The sequence below is a fragment of the Camelina sativa genome, chromosome 9 (assembly GCF_030686135.1).
Source record: "Camelina sativa cultivar CO46 ecotype springtype chromosome 9, ASM3068613v1".
NCBI lineage: Eukaryota > Viridiplantae > Streptophyta > Magnoliopsida > Brassicales > Brassicaceae > Camelina > Camelina sativa.
This window is the reverse complement of record NC_141888.1, coordinates 22,084,738-22,100,536: the sequence shown is the minus strand read 5'-3', so window position 1 is coordinate 22,100,536 and position 15,799 is coordinate 22,084,738. Positions and strand designations below refer to the sequence as shown.

General features: G+C 31.8%; 1 long non-coding RNA gene and 2 pseudogenes across 1 annotated transcript; 2 read left to right on the top strand and 1 right to left on the bottom strand.

The window, feature by feature from the left end:
* Positions 1–866: 866 nt before the first annotated feature.
* On the bottom strand, positions 867–3,816 carry LOC104711453 (protein kinase STUNTED-like; annotated as a pseudogene).
* Positions 3,817–4,002: 186 nt separating this feature from the next.
* LOC104711452 (F-box protein At3g49450 pseudogene) lies at positions 4,003–5,133 on the top strand (annotated as a pseudogene).
* Positions 5,134–7,935: 2,802 nt separating this feature from the next.
* LOC147938502 (uncharacterized) lies at positions 7,936–8,765 on the top strand. Its single transcript, XR_015565494.1, has 3 exons — positions 7,936–8,241; positions 8,478–8,536; positions 8,627–8,765. It is a non-coding gene; the product is annotated as an uncharacterized LOC147938502 (long non-coding RNA).
* The last annotated feature ends 7,034 nt before the right edge of the window (positions 8,766–15,799 follow it).

Sequence of the window (15,799 nt, the reverse complement as noted above, 5' to 3'; positions counted from 1 at the left end):
CAACCTCCCATTGCCTTTGTCCCTTAGGGTTTACTAAACCCCTTGTTCCTCCATGATGTATCTCATGTCTATATTATATAATGTATTCTCTGTTTAATTATTTGATTCTTCGTTGGTTGACACTTTCCTTTACCAATTAGAGTTATTTGATTGGTCGATCTCTATGCTCTGTTTGTTATATATCTGATATGAACGGTTGTTGTGTGATTATGTTTGGGTTCTGGATACCTGTCGGCCTTAGGGTTTAGTTTATTCCTTCTTCCTCGTATTGCATATGGTCATGATATGATGGGAAAGCCAAATTATTTTCTCTCACAACTTCTTACATTTATATATGTACAGGTACACGATGAACTCAGGAAATTGGCTCTCACAACTTATTTGTTCATTCTTGCTTTTGCAGCCTAAGTTTATCGACATCACTAAGGCTGCAGCCTGCAGAGGTGAAGAAAAGTGCCTAATGAGGTCATTAAGCAGTTTGAAAATCATTTATGTTTCCAGTCTCAACTTTGAAAAACAAAATATGAATAAGTTGGCACGAAGATAAGTGAAGTCTGTGTTCGTTGTTCATAAGATTTTATTTTAGCTTAGCTGTCTACTTGCAGATTTATTTCTTTTTATAGTGAAGTCTGTGTTCGTTGTTCATAATTATTCCCCTCGACGTTTCGACTCTAAATTATTTGCTTCATAATTACCGATCAATCCCGTTTTATTAAATATCAAAAATGTCATTATTCTATTTTGGACTCCTGTTTTTTTTTTTTTTTATCTCAGAATAATGATCGAACGCTGAATGATGAAGTTTGCAAACTTATTGAACGCTGAAAAATTATAAGATATGAGTGGAATTTTTGTTTCTTAATCACTAAGGATAGAACCGTCATTTGCTTCACCAAGAAATGTCTTAAACCGAGAGCACGGACAGAAATGCCCAATTTAAAAGTTTTTGGGTAAAAAAGGCCTATTTTAACAATAACCCCATTTAAATCTTACTAAACAGGTGAGGAAGGAGGGGCTAAAAAGAACCCCACGATTCCACCAACCCACCCATTTTCAAAGAGCACCCTTCCATTTCTACACACACACAATAGATTCAGTAAAAATGGGTTATTAGTCGAAGCTCGACGAACGGCTTGTCCTGCCTTTTAGATAATCCTCAACAGAGACGCCTTGCTCGATGCTTCCCATGGGAGATAGAGTCATCTTCAACATCAAGAAGCACTACGTTAAGGTGTGACTGCAAGTTAGATCTTTGACATTGCTCATCCTTGAGCATCTCTGACGAATTACTCACTTGTTGCAGTGCCCACTCATGCGTGTCTTCATCGCCTTTAAGTAGCTTTAGGACCTGCATCATTCCACATTCGTTAAGATAATTACTACATAGAGCTATGAAACGGCTACTAGATTAAAACCTTGACTTACAATGCTCATTTTCGGTCTAGCTTGAGGGCTACGTCGAATGCAAAGAGTAGCAGCTAACGCCATCCTCTGCATTTGGTCGTTATTGTTGTTATCCCGCAAACTCGGATCTAATAACTGAGAATACTTTCCATCATCTAGAATTGGTTTGGCCTGTACATGAACATCATACATACTTGTTTTCAATAAAGAGTATAGAAAAAAGCTTGGTTTTGATCTTAATTGGTATGCAGTATGACTAGACTCTCCTGTCCCTTTGGACATCCACTGCTAATCGTTTTTCTTCCAAATAGTAGCTCGAGGAGAACAACACCAAATGCATAGACATCTATCTTATCATTTACCTTACCATACATGAAGTACTCTGGAGCCAAGTATCTGCAACAAGAAACAGAAGCTTACCATAAGAACATTTTCAAGAACTCTCATGAAACATCAGCCAAAAACCAGATTCAGATTATATGAGTTGTAGATATAGACGCCCACCTCGCAAGCCCAAAATCAGAACGCTGGGAACAAGGTATATATAACTTTTTAGTATTCTTGCCTCTTTGACATATGAAAAAAAACCGATAAAATTTGTTTTTACATGTGGCTCAAAATCATCAGATAATAGTATATTTGATGACTTAACATCTCTGTGGATGACAGGGTTGTGAAGCACTGTTATGCAGATAGTTCAATGCCTCGGCCACTCCAACAGCTACTTTATACCTCTTGCTCCAACAAAATGCAAGTGGATCTTTCTTGTTTCCTGGTTATGAAACCAAGCATATGTTAGATCCATGATCATAATAGAATCTCTGATGAGTTGCTTAAAAAGGCAAGAGCTTGTCTAACAAGTACCGTGAAGGGTCTCTTCGAGGCTTCCTCTTGAAAGATAATTCTATACAAGTAATAGGTTATGGTCTTCAAAGCAAAATCCTAAGAGTGAGATAATATTCTTATGGTGTAATTATGTTGTGATGATTTCAATCTCAGCCACAAAATCATTCAAGACATCTTCAGTTTGCTTGAGAATTTTGACAGAAACCACTCTCCCATTGGACAAACAACCTCTAAAAACCGGGCTTCTGCCTCCTCTTCCAATGAAATTATCTGAAATCAGATCCGATTTCGTAGTTATAAGGCTTGAAAATTTTCAACATGTCAATATGTCATTCATAAGTAAATGAATGAGAGAAGGACCAACCAGTGGAAAAATTCGATGTTACTGAAACGAGTTCCTTGTACTTGAAAACCCGGCAAGTTGAAGAGAACCTCTCATAAAGTCCCTCTAGTTCCTCCGGCAATTTTCTTGGACTTACTTGTCGGGAGATGACTTGTTGGTGACAGAGTTGATACCAAACGGAACAACTGCGTTTAAGCTAGACAAAACGTCTTCAGAAGAATAATAACCAGGTTGATTAGTGTCCCTCGGAGGAAGCTTCAGAGCCCATTGAACTACCGGTATCTGTTTCGACAAAGAACTATGAGGAGTAGTGATAGACTGTCCTAATGTAGAAACAGCACGACGAAGCAAAGGCCAACCTGGCCTAGATTCAGGCAATTTCCCAACCAACATAGTTATAGAACCGCCTGAATCTTCTGGACCATTCACAGGCCGCATAACCTCCATTACTTTGTGACACTCATCATCATCATCATCTTCACTCCTTTCATTTCCAAGAGTATTTGTATCTTTTAGAGACAAAGAATAGGAACCACAAACCGCGCAATTCTCAAAACGCGCAGCAGCTAAGGCCTGCTGTAGACTCTGGCCATTGGATTGAACCTCATCCTCCTCTTTTGAATCTTCCTCGGAATGGCTAACTACTTTAGTCGTCTTATTCAAAGTAACAGATATTTGAAGCACATTCAACAAAGTAATCCTCCAAACATCTTCCTTTCTTATAACAACACCCAATAACAGACAGATTATTCAACAACTCATCCAAAACCAAATCACTAAGATACAAAAATGTAGAAACTGGGAAGAGAAAAAAGAAAAAGGTCAAACCTTGAGATTGATTGATGGTAGATAATGGACAACCTTCTCTCTGGAACACGGTTTTACCATTGTGTACCGCAATCACCCAACAATCCTTTGGTAGTTTCTTGGCTACGTATTTAGCTACGGAAGCTGGTGAACGAATCGTGTGGTGCCTTTTTGAAATCCCAACTAAAACTTTCGATGCAGAAAACGATTTGGCTTTTCGAACCACGACATAGCTTCAGCTTCAGATCCACCTGAAAAAGAGGAGAAAATTCTAAGGAATCATTTCAACTTCACGCCGACAAGAATCGTACCCACCTTCTTCTTCCTCGACGGAGCTCCGTTTCTCTCCGCCGTTTTCAATCATCTTCCTTTTTCACAGAAAGAGAGAGGTTGTTGGTGTTGTCGATTTTTCAAGTGTGATCGATCCTTCTCCTGTACACATATTTAACTTTAATTTATTAATAGTATCTACAAAAACACTTACTCCTACAAATCTTAAAATCCTATTAGACATCATTTCAATTTCTAGCCTGTATATATTATACAACTCGTGGAAGAGTACGTACTATAGTCTATAGCCTAAACCGGTACCGTGTTTCTCAATGGGGTTAACCTTCTCACAATCTTCCTTGCCGGAGATACCAAATGATCTCGTCTTTGAGATTCTCTCGAGAGTGCCTGCGAAATCCATAGCAAGATTCCGTTGCCTATCGAAGCAATGGGCTTCAATCCTCAGCCTTCCATATTTCACCGAGCTTTACCTCACCAACTCCTCTGCTCGTCCACGTCTTCTGTTTACCTTACATGTTGACGATAGATGGCTTCTTTTTCACATCACCTCAGCCTTTAAAATCTAGACAAGAACTCTCGTCTCCGACTTTAGCTGCAGATCCTCACATGTGTTTACCATGTTCCTTTGAGTTTTTTGAGGTTTGTCCTTCTGTATGTGACTTGCTCTGTTCTGTAATAGAGATACAAATCTGATGATATGTAACCCTAGCACAGTAAAGTACATAATTAACCTTACCCTATACGCCAAGCAATGAAAGCACTGATTTGAAGAAAACCTAGCTATTTTGGGTATGATCCGATTAAAAGACAGCATAAAGTGCTGTGTGTATCAGTAGAAGCTCGAAAGCATCAAGTTCTGACATTAGAAAATGGAGGAAGATTATTATGGAGAATGCATGGTTGAATGTTCCATTCCTCAATATGCATAAATGGGCTTTTATTTTATAAAGCTATGGGACATCGGTTAATGATAGTTTGCTTTGAGGTTCGGTCAGAAAAGTTCAAGTTTATTAGTATTGATAAACATGGTGTTCAGATCCAGTTCTTGCATGCTTCGGACTCTGATTAATTACAAGGGCAAGTTAGGTGCCGTTATCAATGATTCGGATGGTATGTTTAATAAAAGAACTACATGCATCGAGATGTGGGTTTTAGATGATGTCAACGAACAGAAATAGTCTAGGCACTTGTACATATTGCCGCCTTTGTGGAAGAATGTGGTCGCAAATTACTGTTTATATATATCGTTGGGATGACTCCGTACTGGTGAAATTGTGTTGACTTTGCTTGGTTTATATGATCCTTTCCATATTTTCTATTACAATATGAAGAGGAACACTATTATAAGAGTTACAATCCAACGGATTGAAACTTTTAAGGGTCGGAAGATTTATACATTTCTAGACCATGTAGAAGATGTGAATGCGATTATGGCTTCATGAGACTTTATATAGCAGCTAGTTTGCTTTGTAAGTTGGGGATCTTATACAGCCTCTATTTACCCTACAGACTCGATCTCTAATTCATGAAGGGTTTATATATATGATCATAGTTGACCATACACAATTGACGTTATTATGTTTATGATACATAAAATAACTAATAAGTTCTAATATGATGCGAAAAATCTGATTGGATCAAATTAATCTCTTATGATATCTATATTTGCTAAAATGTTTACATTATACCTAAAATATACTTTCATATATAGAATTTATAAATTTTATAGAGAAATAGCTGAATACATATATATGTTATTTTTTTCACCTCCATAGTATTTATAGCATTCTAATGAATGATTAATGACAATTAAAAGTAGAATAAATAATAATAAAAAATATTAATATTTAATTACTGCATTTTTATTTAATTCTTATAAACTTTATGTAAGAACTCAACATGTGTGTAGCATATGCTATTATGTTTATAAGAAGTTCAACATATGTTTATGATATATATATATACTAGATAAGGACCCGCACGATGTGCAGGTATTAAAATTGTTGAAGAGAATAAATTCTGGATCCAAAACAATTTTTTAAAAATATAAAAAGAAATATTATTTTTTGAATTAAATATAGAAAACTAATTTTAGTTAGAGAAAAAAATCATATTTGTATTTATATACCTTCATACACTTATTTATATATCTATATTTAATATATTATAACAATTATTACAATAATTTAAAGCTAAATTATATCCCACCAAAACTTTTGCCAAATACTCATCATTAATATTATTCTTGTCAAATTTTTAAAACGTTTTGTAACTTATTCACAAAATATTTTACATGCAAATAATTCATCAAGACAAATCTAATTAGTAAGAATGTACAATTTTACTCTATATTTTACATATGTTCTTACATCCAAAATTATTTTATTGTTAAAATATACTTTTTATCACCACCTATAAAATATCTTCTGAACAAATTATACAAATTTTGTGTTGCTTTACTTTCATTTTGGCATAATTATAGTTCTAATAATTACTAAAATTGTTTTGTGACATAATTTCTTTAAACATGAATTTTTTTTACTCTAAAGATATTTTGGATGAACAACTGGAGAAAATTATCTACTCTATCACAATGATTTTATGACCAACCTAATAAAAGTTGTGAAAGTGAGAAAAAGTTAATATAACATAATAAAAATTAAAATTTGAAAATTATAATTACGATGCTATATATAAGGCTTAGTTAATTCAAATATACAAAATAGAAATTTTATAAACAATCTAAAACATGACATATGTCATAATCAAGTTAGTGATCGACGACCTATTTACTCCTCAGAAGTATCGCATTGTATCAAAACTACTTAAAATTATGACCTCGTTTCATATATTCTCGAATCGTAAATTTTCAACTTATTTCTACCCAAACCAAAAGTTCTCATATATTTCTCCATATACTTGGGTTTAAACGATTTACGAACCAAATCCGATAGAAAACCACATTCCAACTTTAATACGGTTTACCATTCCAACTTCCAAAATTTGAAAATCGCTCCTCTATTACTCGATCAAGCAGCTCTTACTTCAGTACCGGAATTATCAACATTATTCAGAATGAAAAAACTTTTGATTTTGACCAGAAACATCATTCACCGACTAATCTTCCAAACTTATAATGGTACTAACTGTAGGATCACTTTTGGAACCTCCAGAACCTCCATGAGTGTCTCATCCTCAATTAAATTAGCGGGCTTTATATACTTTGATTTCATTTCATTTTATCTGATAGCTTCCATTGAAGAACCCACATGAATCAAAGACCCACGCAATAGATCCCTACATTATCGAAAGCCTGCCCATTGGCAAATATTATATTTTTATATCTTTTTTGTAATCTTTCGTTATAAACATATAATATATTTTTTTCAACATTTGGGCCACAACAGATCGACCCATTAGCCAAATCTCTACATTCGTAGATAGCGGAACTCGATCCCTAGTGTGATGGCACCTCCTACAATTAGACTTACTAACTAGAGACCGACCCGCGCTACAGCGCGGGGGAATATTCATAGATACATTCGGTCTATAGCGGATTGGAATATGTTACATTCTCAGTTTAGTATAGTGCAATCGATTATATATATATATATTATGGTGGATTATATTTTTATACAATGAATTTGGATAAAACAGTAGAAAGAAAAAGTAAATGGCAATATGATGCGTTTTGATAAAATAAACTAAATTAGATATTATTTTATTATCATGAATTTGGATAAAATAAAATAAGAATAAAAATATTGAGTAAATTGTCTTAATGTTTGAAATTAAAAATATGATTTATATAAAGTAATGATCAGTTAAGGCCGTTACAGCACGGAGAAATGATGAATATATTTACGTGTTATTTAGTTAAATTTTTCTATGTATATATTGTTAGTAAAAATGTTAGAAATAATTTAATTTGTATAAAATTAATTGAACAAAAGTGTTTAGATTATTAATTTATGAGAGTTATTGATATTTACATTATAAAATTATCAATGTTAGCTTTAAAATTTTAATAGCGAGATGGTTGTTGCAAATTTGGGAAGCTAGGCTTTAATTACTATGACATTTTTTTTTGTTGCGTGTAATTATCCATCTGGATCTAAGGCTGTAAAACATATTTCCATACCAATGGATCATCAGAGATTCATTTAAATGGGCTTCTTTTGGGCCGAGAGCCTTTTTTCTTTTTTTATTACCGATTTATGAATCGGATCTCCATTGGAAAGACCGAAAGAGAACTGTTTTTTCATCTTCTTTCCCTAAACACCATCTCGTTTTCCTTCGATTTCCAAACCCTCGACTTTCCAAAATATATTTGACACAAACCTTTGCTTTTCTCAAGTCTGACAACTATTCTATTTATGGAACATTGATTGCTTTGAGATGAATTTTATCTGTTACAATTGTTTTCGGAAAAGCCCAAATTCGAAAATTCGAAGATCATCCAGATGTAGTAGTCAATCGATATCTTGATCGGCAGATTCAGTATTGGGTTTTGGTTTATTGGCCCGATCCTTGTCAATACAATTAATCTGGTAAGCTGCCTATGATTCACTCATTCATTTTATAATATTATAGGTAGAATAAGAATACATCTTTCTCGTGATTAAATCAAACATATTGTCTACAGTTTACCAATTTGTTATTATTATAACTTTCATTTGTTATATGTTTGAAGTAAATAAGAGAAGTGGCAAATTTAATGGGTGTATTGTATTTTGCTTTGCAATTGTATTGTATGTGATGAATATACAATTTCTTATGTTTCCAGTGTATACAAAATTGCAATAATCGAGATGAAGAACATATACCAAGTAACCGTAATGATATGTAAGTTTATATTTCCTACTGGGTTACTTAATTCGTAGCTGCGCTAAAGTTCTTGCAATAAGATTTTGTTCTGTATTGCATATATGACAGCACATATCATGTATCTCAGTGGAGCCATTTAACATTACATTGAGCTAAACCTACCGCCATATCACCTAAGACCGTTTCAATGGTCTCACCAGAGAAAATGGTATATTGTGACCAAGAATGAACAATTGTGACTTGAATCATCCAGCCAGTCTTTTATGGCTTGATTGAACAATGGCCATGGCCGCCATTTGTAAAGAGTATTGAAACTTTGAAAGAACAAATCAAAGAAATTGTAGAAGGTATGATGAATTCAACCTAAATGACTGATGGGTATTTATAGGAAGACGTAGATCGGTCACTAATTAGGTTAGTTTTAGGGTATATTCTATGGAAATTCTCTTTTAATTATGAATATATGAGATTTGTTAGTTTAGGATAATAATTAATGAGTATTTAAACTGCAAATCTTTTAGTTAAATCAAATCTTGCTGCTCGAAAGTAGGATCAATTGGGTATGTATATTTGGTATGTATAATATTTGTTGAAGATTGATGATATATATTTGTTCATAATTGATTTTCCTAAATGGTTTCAGTGATTCGCGCGGAAGTTTGGTGAGGTATGATAATGATAAAGGTAAGATTGTGATCGAGGGCGGTTAGGAGAAGTTGGATGATGTTCTAATCCTTTATACTATAAAGCACAAGTCACTCAACCAATAATTCTTTGACACATCAGTAAAAAAAATTATTTTTACAAACTATTATAAAACTTAAAAAAAAAGATCGTGGAGAAAAAAAAGCAAAACTACATAACTGAAACAAATTCCTAAAATTACAAATTCCTAAAATACAGTTAATGTGAAAACAAATTATTTTCGAAAAAAAAAAATCGTGGTAAAAAAAGAAAAACAAAACAAATTACATATTTATTCAACTAAATATAAGTTAGTTGATCAATTAAATACTGACATGTGGGCAAGTTTATCAAAATTAAACAGAACGTAAATTAATAAAAACAAAATTAATTGATAAAAAAAGTGTCAGTTTTCCTTTTACTACTACGTTTTATGGTAGAAAGAAAACCATTTTCACCTTCTTTTCTGAGTTCTCTATTCCATTTTTTTTTCCTTCATTGATCTTTCTCCAATAATCACTAAAAACTAGAGAGAAAAACCATTTTTAAGAAAGTCAAAGGAAGTTAAGATCTTCATATTGGAGACGTTTGTGAAAGTAGAACATCAATTCCAAAGATTTGCAGCCAAATAATTTTTAATTATACCATGTTTTGGGTAAGGAACATTTTCCTTTTTTGTATTGTAAGTAAAATTGTTTCTATGTTAGTTAATAGCATATTTACTAAGTCAACAATTTATGGCATTTTTAAGATTTTTCTTTTGCTATCACTAATCTTTGTGACATATTATAAAATTAGTTAATGTGTGCCATGCAATTGTAATTTGGGTTTGTTAACCATAAAAATAAAAAATTCCTACAATTGTTTATTTTTTATAAAATTTGTAATGCAATTAAGATAATATAATATAATTTCGGTGCATAGCACCGGGTATAATACTAGTTGGAAATAAATCGAAAGAATGTTTTTAATAGCCGGATGATCCAACTGTTACTTTACGGTTTTTTCTCACCCGTACCCGTTTCTTTAATTTCGGGTTATTTCGTTTTATTTTTTAAAATTGACCCGACCCATAATCAATTTTGTACTTCTCTTTTACTTATATAGGGATGACCACTTCACAAACATAATTTTTGTGTAGATATAATGTTATTTTCTTAATTATTTCAAAAATATTATTTTTTTTGACATAACTTATGTTATTCTTTTTAAATTTGTTATTTACTATTTATTGATTAATAATAATATATATGCTTAATGAATTATTTTTTTTGTTTATACTTGTCAAAATCTGATTGAGAAAAAATCTTATTATATAAAGTTGGGTTTTCAAATAGAAAACCCAACTGAATAGAAAAAAAAGCTTGTTTAATTTTTTTAATTTTATATTAGTTCGTATGTTCAGACATAAATTATTTTATTGTAAGTTTTGTATTAAATATTTTTTTTTTCATTTTTTAAAATAACAAAATGAATAGTTAATAAAATGTTTATTGATAGTATTACTCTACATATGCAAAATTATAAATTAGAATTTAAAGTCATTTTTAAAGTTTTATTAAAATTTTAAAGTTCAATTTATAAAGTTTAAGCCCAAATTGACCGTAACAAAGTTTTAAATGAGCCAAATACAATTGTTACGGTCAATTTTAATTATCTTGATATAATAATTTGGGACAATATAATATGTAATTTTGTTTAGACCATTAAAATAATATTTTAAGCAATCCATAAATATACTTTCGTTTAGACCATTGTATTTGGTACTACAAACATTCAAAATTATACTAAAGTTTGCATATACAAAAAGTTCATTAAGCCACGGTACTTCATTTCTGAGTCCATTCTTTATGACTGAATCTCCGAGCTCTCACTTTGATGCTCCATTACATGGTTTATGTAATAACGTCCAGCAAACTCAGACCTATAAATATATTAAGTGTATGAAACAAAATTATTTTAACATCATACATAATCATATATAAAGTGTACAAAGTTATTTTTACATAATCAAATCTTACCAGTCCTTCGAACTGTGGTTTATAAAGATCTTCGAAGAGGTCAATGTGTTTTCGATACATGGTGCCCCTATAAACATTTGCAGAGAGAATATATTGGTTACCTTATGATGATTATATCAGAACTATTTTATGTTACATACCTTCATATTCTCCGACTTTCACAAACCGCATTACACAAGACTCAGGTTCGGTTTTGTATATGAGATGGCACCTGTTTGATTGCCATTTAGACATGAATTCAGAAGCGTAGTTATCTTTGACACGACACTTCACAGTTTCATTCCTACATGTTTATCAAATTAATAAAAAATCTTAAAAAGAGACAATTTTAAAACGTAATTGTCCTAAAAGTAGAGTAAATGTCTTTTACCTGCAATTCAACAACGTGAAAACAAATTCATTACGTTTAATGGCACTCTCAGGTCTTCTTTTATCTTCCACATCTATACACCCACAAACATCTAATTTGGGGAAAAGATAGAATTTAGTTTTCCAAAGTGTTGCAAATCTACATTTTGTAAAAGTTTAATTCATACTTTTCTAAGAGAGGGGCCAATACACAAAGTTACAACAAATCTTATAATGATTTTAGATTCCCAAACACAAAGTTACAATTAACTATACTCACAGATTGTACCATATCAATATTAACTGTGCTTCCATGATATATATCATCCAAATCCTCGAATCAAAAGTAATTCTTTGGACTCAATTGTTGGACCAACGTCATAGTAGTATCGTCCGTGAATTTAATTTGATAAGATGATGAGTATTCCTCTCATTCAGAGTTGGGATTGATTACTTTGAAAGTTCTAATATCATATCAGTCACCATCGTCGATATATTTTTGAAGTTTAGCGAGTGTAAAAATGTAGCTTCAATTGTGTTACCCTTCACAGTTTAATAACAATTATGTAAGAATTCATATATATATATATATATATATATATATATATAAGAACTGTTAAAATTTGAAATTTAAGTAAGAATGATGTTCAATTAACAACGCTAACATGTACATCCACAAGAGAGCAATACTTTTATTGTAAAGAACTTGCTGATACTCTAAGAATGTAAGACCTTGGCGTTTATACGCCAATTAGTTCTTCCGGGAAGAAGATCAACAATTTTATCGAATCTCATGATTTTCTCAAATTAGGGTTTTCACCTTTTTGTTTCACACCTCTTTGTTTTCCACACTTTTTGTTTTATATATATACAGAATTTTATGGACTTTGAAAGAAAAAAAATTGTTCTTTGAGTATTATTAATGATCTCACCATTTGTTAATGATCTCAAAATATGCAAAGTTTCGATCCAAAAATTATGTTTCTTTGTCGCACCCCCAGCTTTCCATGTTGGCACCGTTAGTTTTTACAAATTTTTGTTTTACACCTCTTTGTTTTATTACTTTGTTTATATAAAGTTGCAATGTTTTGATCCAAAAATTGGGTTTCTTCTTCTCGAACCCCTAGCTTCAATGTTTGCACTTGTTAGTTTTCACACCTTTTTGTTTCACACTTCTTTGTTTTCACATCTTTTTGTTTTTATGTATATACAATTTTTTATGGAATTTGAAAAGAATTTTGTTCTTTGAGTATTATTAATGATCTCACCCTTTGTTAATGATGTCAAAAGTGCAAAGTTTTGATCCAACAATTGTGTTTCTTTGTCGCACCCAAACTTTCCTTGTAGGCACCAGTTAGTTTTCACACCTTTTTGTTTTGCACCTATTTGTTTATATATAGTTGTAATGTTTTGATCCAACAATTTTTTTTCTTCGTCGTAACTCTAGCTTGCAATATTTGCACTTGTTAGTTTTTTCACCTTTTTGTTTCACACTTTTTGTTTCACACCTTTTTGTTTCACACCTCTTTGTTTTCCACACATTTTTGTCTTTATATATATACAGATTTTTATGGACTTTGAAAAAAGTTTTTGCTCTTTGAGTATCATTAATGATCTCATCCTTTGTTAATGATCTCAAAATTTTCAAAGTTGTGATCCAACAATTTTGTTCTTTGAATATCATTATTGATCTCACCCTTTGTTAATGATCTCAAAATTTGCAAAGTTTTGATCCAACAATTGTGTTTCTTCATCGCACCCCCAACTTTTCATGTTGGCACCCGTTAGTTTTCACACTTTTTTATTTTACACATCTTTTTTTATATAAAGTTGCAATGTTTTGATCCAACAATTGTGTTACTTCGTCATACCCTTACCTTTCAATGTTTGCAATTGTTAGTTTTTGCATCTTTTTGTTTCACACCTATTTGTCTTCACACGTCTTTGTTTTTATATATACATATCTTTATGGACTTTGAAAAGAGTTTATGTTCTTTGAGTATTATTAATTATCTCACCTTTTGTTAATGATCTCAAAAGTTGCAAAGTTTCGATCCAACAATTGTGTTTCTTCATCGCATCCCCAGTTTTCCATGTTGGCACCTGTTAGATTTCACACCTTTTTGTTAATATAAAGTTGCAATGTTTTAATCCAACAATTGTGTTTCTACGTCATACCCTAACCTTTCAATGTTTGTACTTGTTAGTTTTCGCACTTGTTAGTATTCACATCTTTTTGTTTCACACCTTTTTGTTTCAGACCTCTTTGTTTTCACACTTTTTTATTTTTATATATATACAGAATTTTATGGACTTTGAAAGAAAAAAAATTGTTCTTTGAGTATTATTAATGATCTCACCCTTTGTTAATGATCTCAAAAGTTGCAACGTTTTGATCCAACAATTGTGTTTCTTTGTCGCACCCCAACTTTCCATGTGGGCACATGTTAGTTTTCACACCTTTTTGTTTTGCACATATTTGTTTATATATAGTTGTAATGTTTTGATCCAACAATTGTGTTTCTTCGTCGTACCCCTAGCTTGCAATGTTTTCACTTGATAGTTTTTGCACATTTTTGTTTCACACATTTTTGTTTCACATCTCTTTGTTTTCACACATCTTTGTTTTTATATATATACAGATTTTTATGGACTTTGAAAAAAGTTTTTGCTCTTTGAGTATCATTAATGATCTCACCCTTTGTTAATGATCTCAAAATTTGTAAAGTTGTGATCCAACAATTTTGTTGTTTGAGTATCATTATTGATCTCACGCTTTGTTAATGATCTCAAAATTTGCAAAGTTTTAATCCAACAATTGTGTTTCTTCGTCGCACCCCCAACTTTTCATGTTGGCACCCATTAGTTTTCACACTTTTTTGTTTTACACCTCTTTGTTTATATAAAGTTGCAATGTTTGGATCCAACAATTGTGTTACTTTGTCATTCCCTTACCTTTCAATGTTTACACTTGTTAGTTTTCGCATCTTTTTGTTTCACAACTTTTTGTTTCTCACCTATTTGTCTTCACACGTCTTTGTTTTTATATATACATATTTTTATAGAATTTGAAAAGAGTTTTTATTCTTGGAGTATTATTAATTATCTCACCTTTTGTTAATGATCTCAAAAGTTGCAAAGTTTCGATCCAACAATTGTGTTTCTTCGTCGCATCCCCAGTTTTCCATGTTGGTATTTGTTAGGTTTCACACCTTTTTGTTTTACACTTTTTTGTTTATATAAAGTTGCAATGTTTTAATCCAACAATTGTGTTTCTACGTCGTACCCCAACCTTTCAATGTTTTTACTTGTTAGTTTTCGCACTTGTTAGTATTCACATCTTTTTGTTTCACACCTTTTTGTTTCACACCTCTTTGTTTTCACACTTTTTTGTTTTCATATATATACAGAATTTTATGGACTTTGAAAGAAAAAAAAAATTGTTCTTTGAGTATTATTAATGATCTCACCCTTTGTTAATGAACTCAAAATTTGCAAAGTTTCGATCCAAAAATTATGTTTCTTTGTCGCACCTCCAGCTTTCCATGTTGGCACCCGTTAGTTTTCACAAATTATTGTTTTACACCTCTTTGTTTATAATTTTTTTTATATAAAGTTGCAATGTTTTGATCCAAAAATTGGGTTTCTTCTCGTACCCTTAGCTTTCAATGTTTGCACTTGTTAGTTTTCACACCTTTTTGTTTCACACTTCTTTGTTTTCACACCTTTTTGTTTTTATGTATATTTTATGGAATTTGAAAAGAGTTTTTGTTCTTTGAGTATTATTAATGATCTCACCCTTTGTTAATGATCTCAAAAGTTGCAAAGTTTTGATCCAATAATTGTGTTTCTTTGTCGCACCCCAACTTTCCATGTAGGCACCTGTTAGTTTTCACACCTTTTTGTTTTGCACCTATTTGTTTATATATAGTTGTAATGTTTTGATCCAACAATTGTGTTTCTTCGTCGTATCCTAGCTTGCAATGTTTGCACTTGTTAGTTTTTGCACCTTTTTGTTTCACACCTCTTATTTTTCATACATTTTTGTTTTTATATATATGTCTTTATATATATACAGATTTTTATGGACTTTAAAAAAAGTTTTTGCTCTTTGAATATCATTAATTATCTCACTCTTTGTTAATAATCTCAAAAGTTGCAAAGTTTTGATCCAATAATTGTGTTTCTTCGTCGCATCCCCAGCTTTCCATGTTGGCACCCGTTAGGT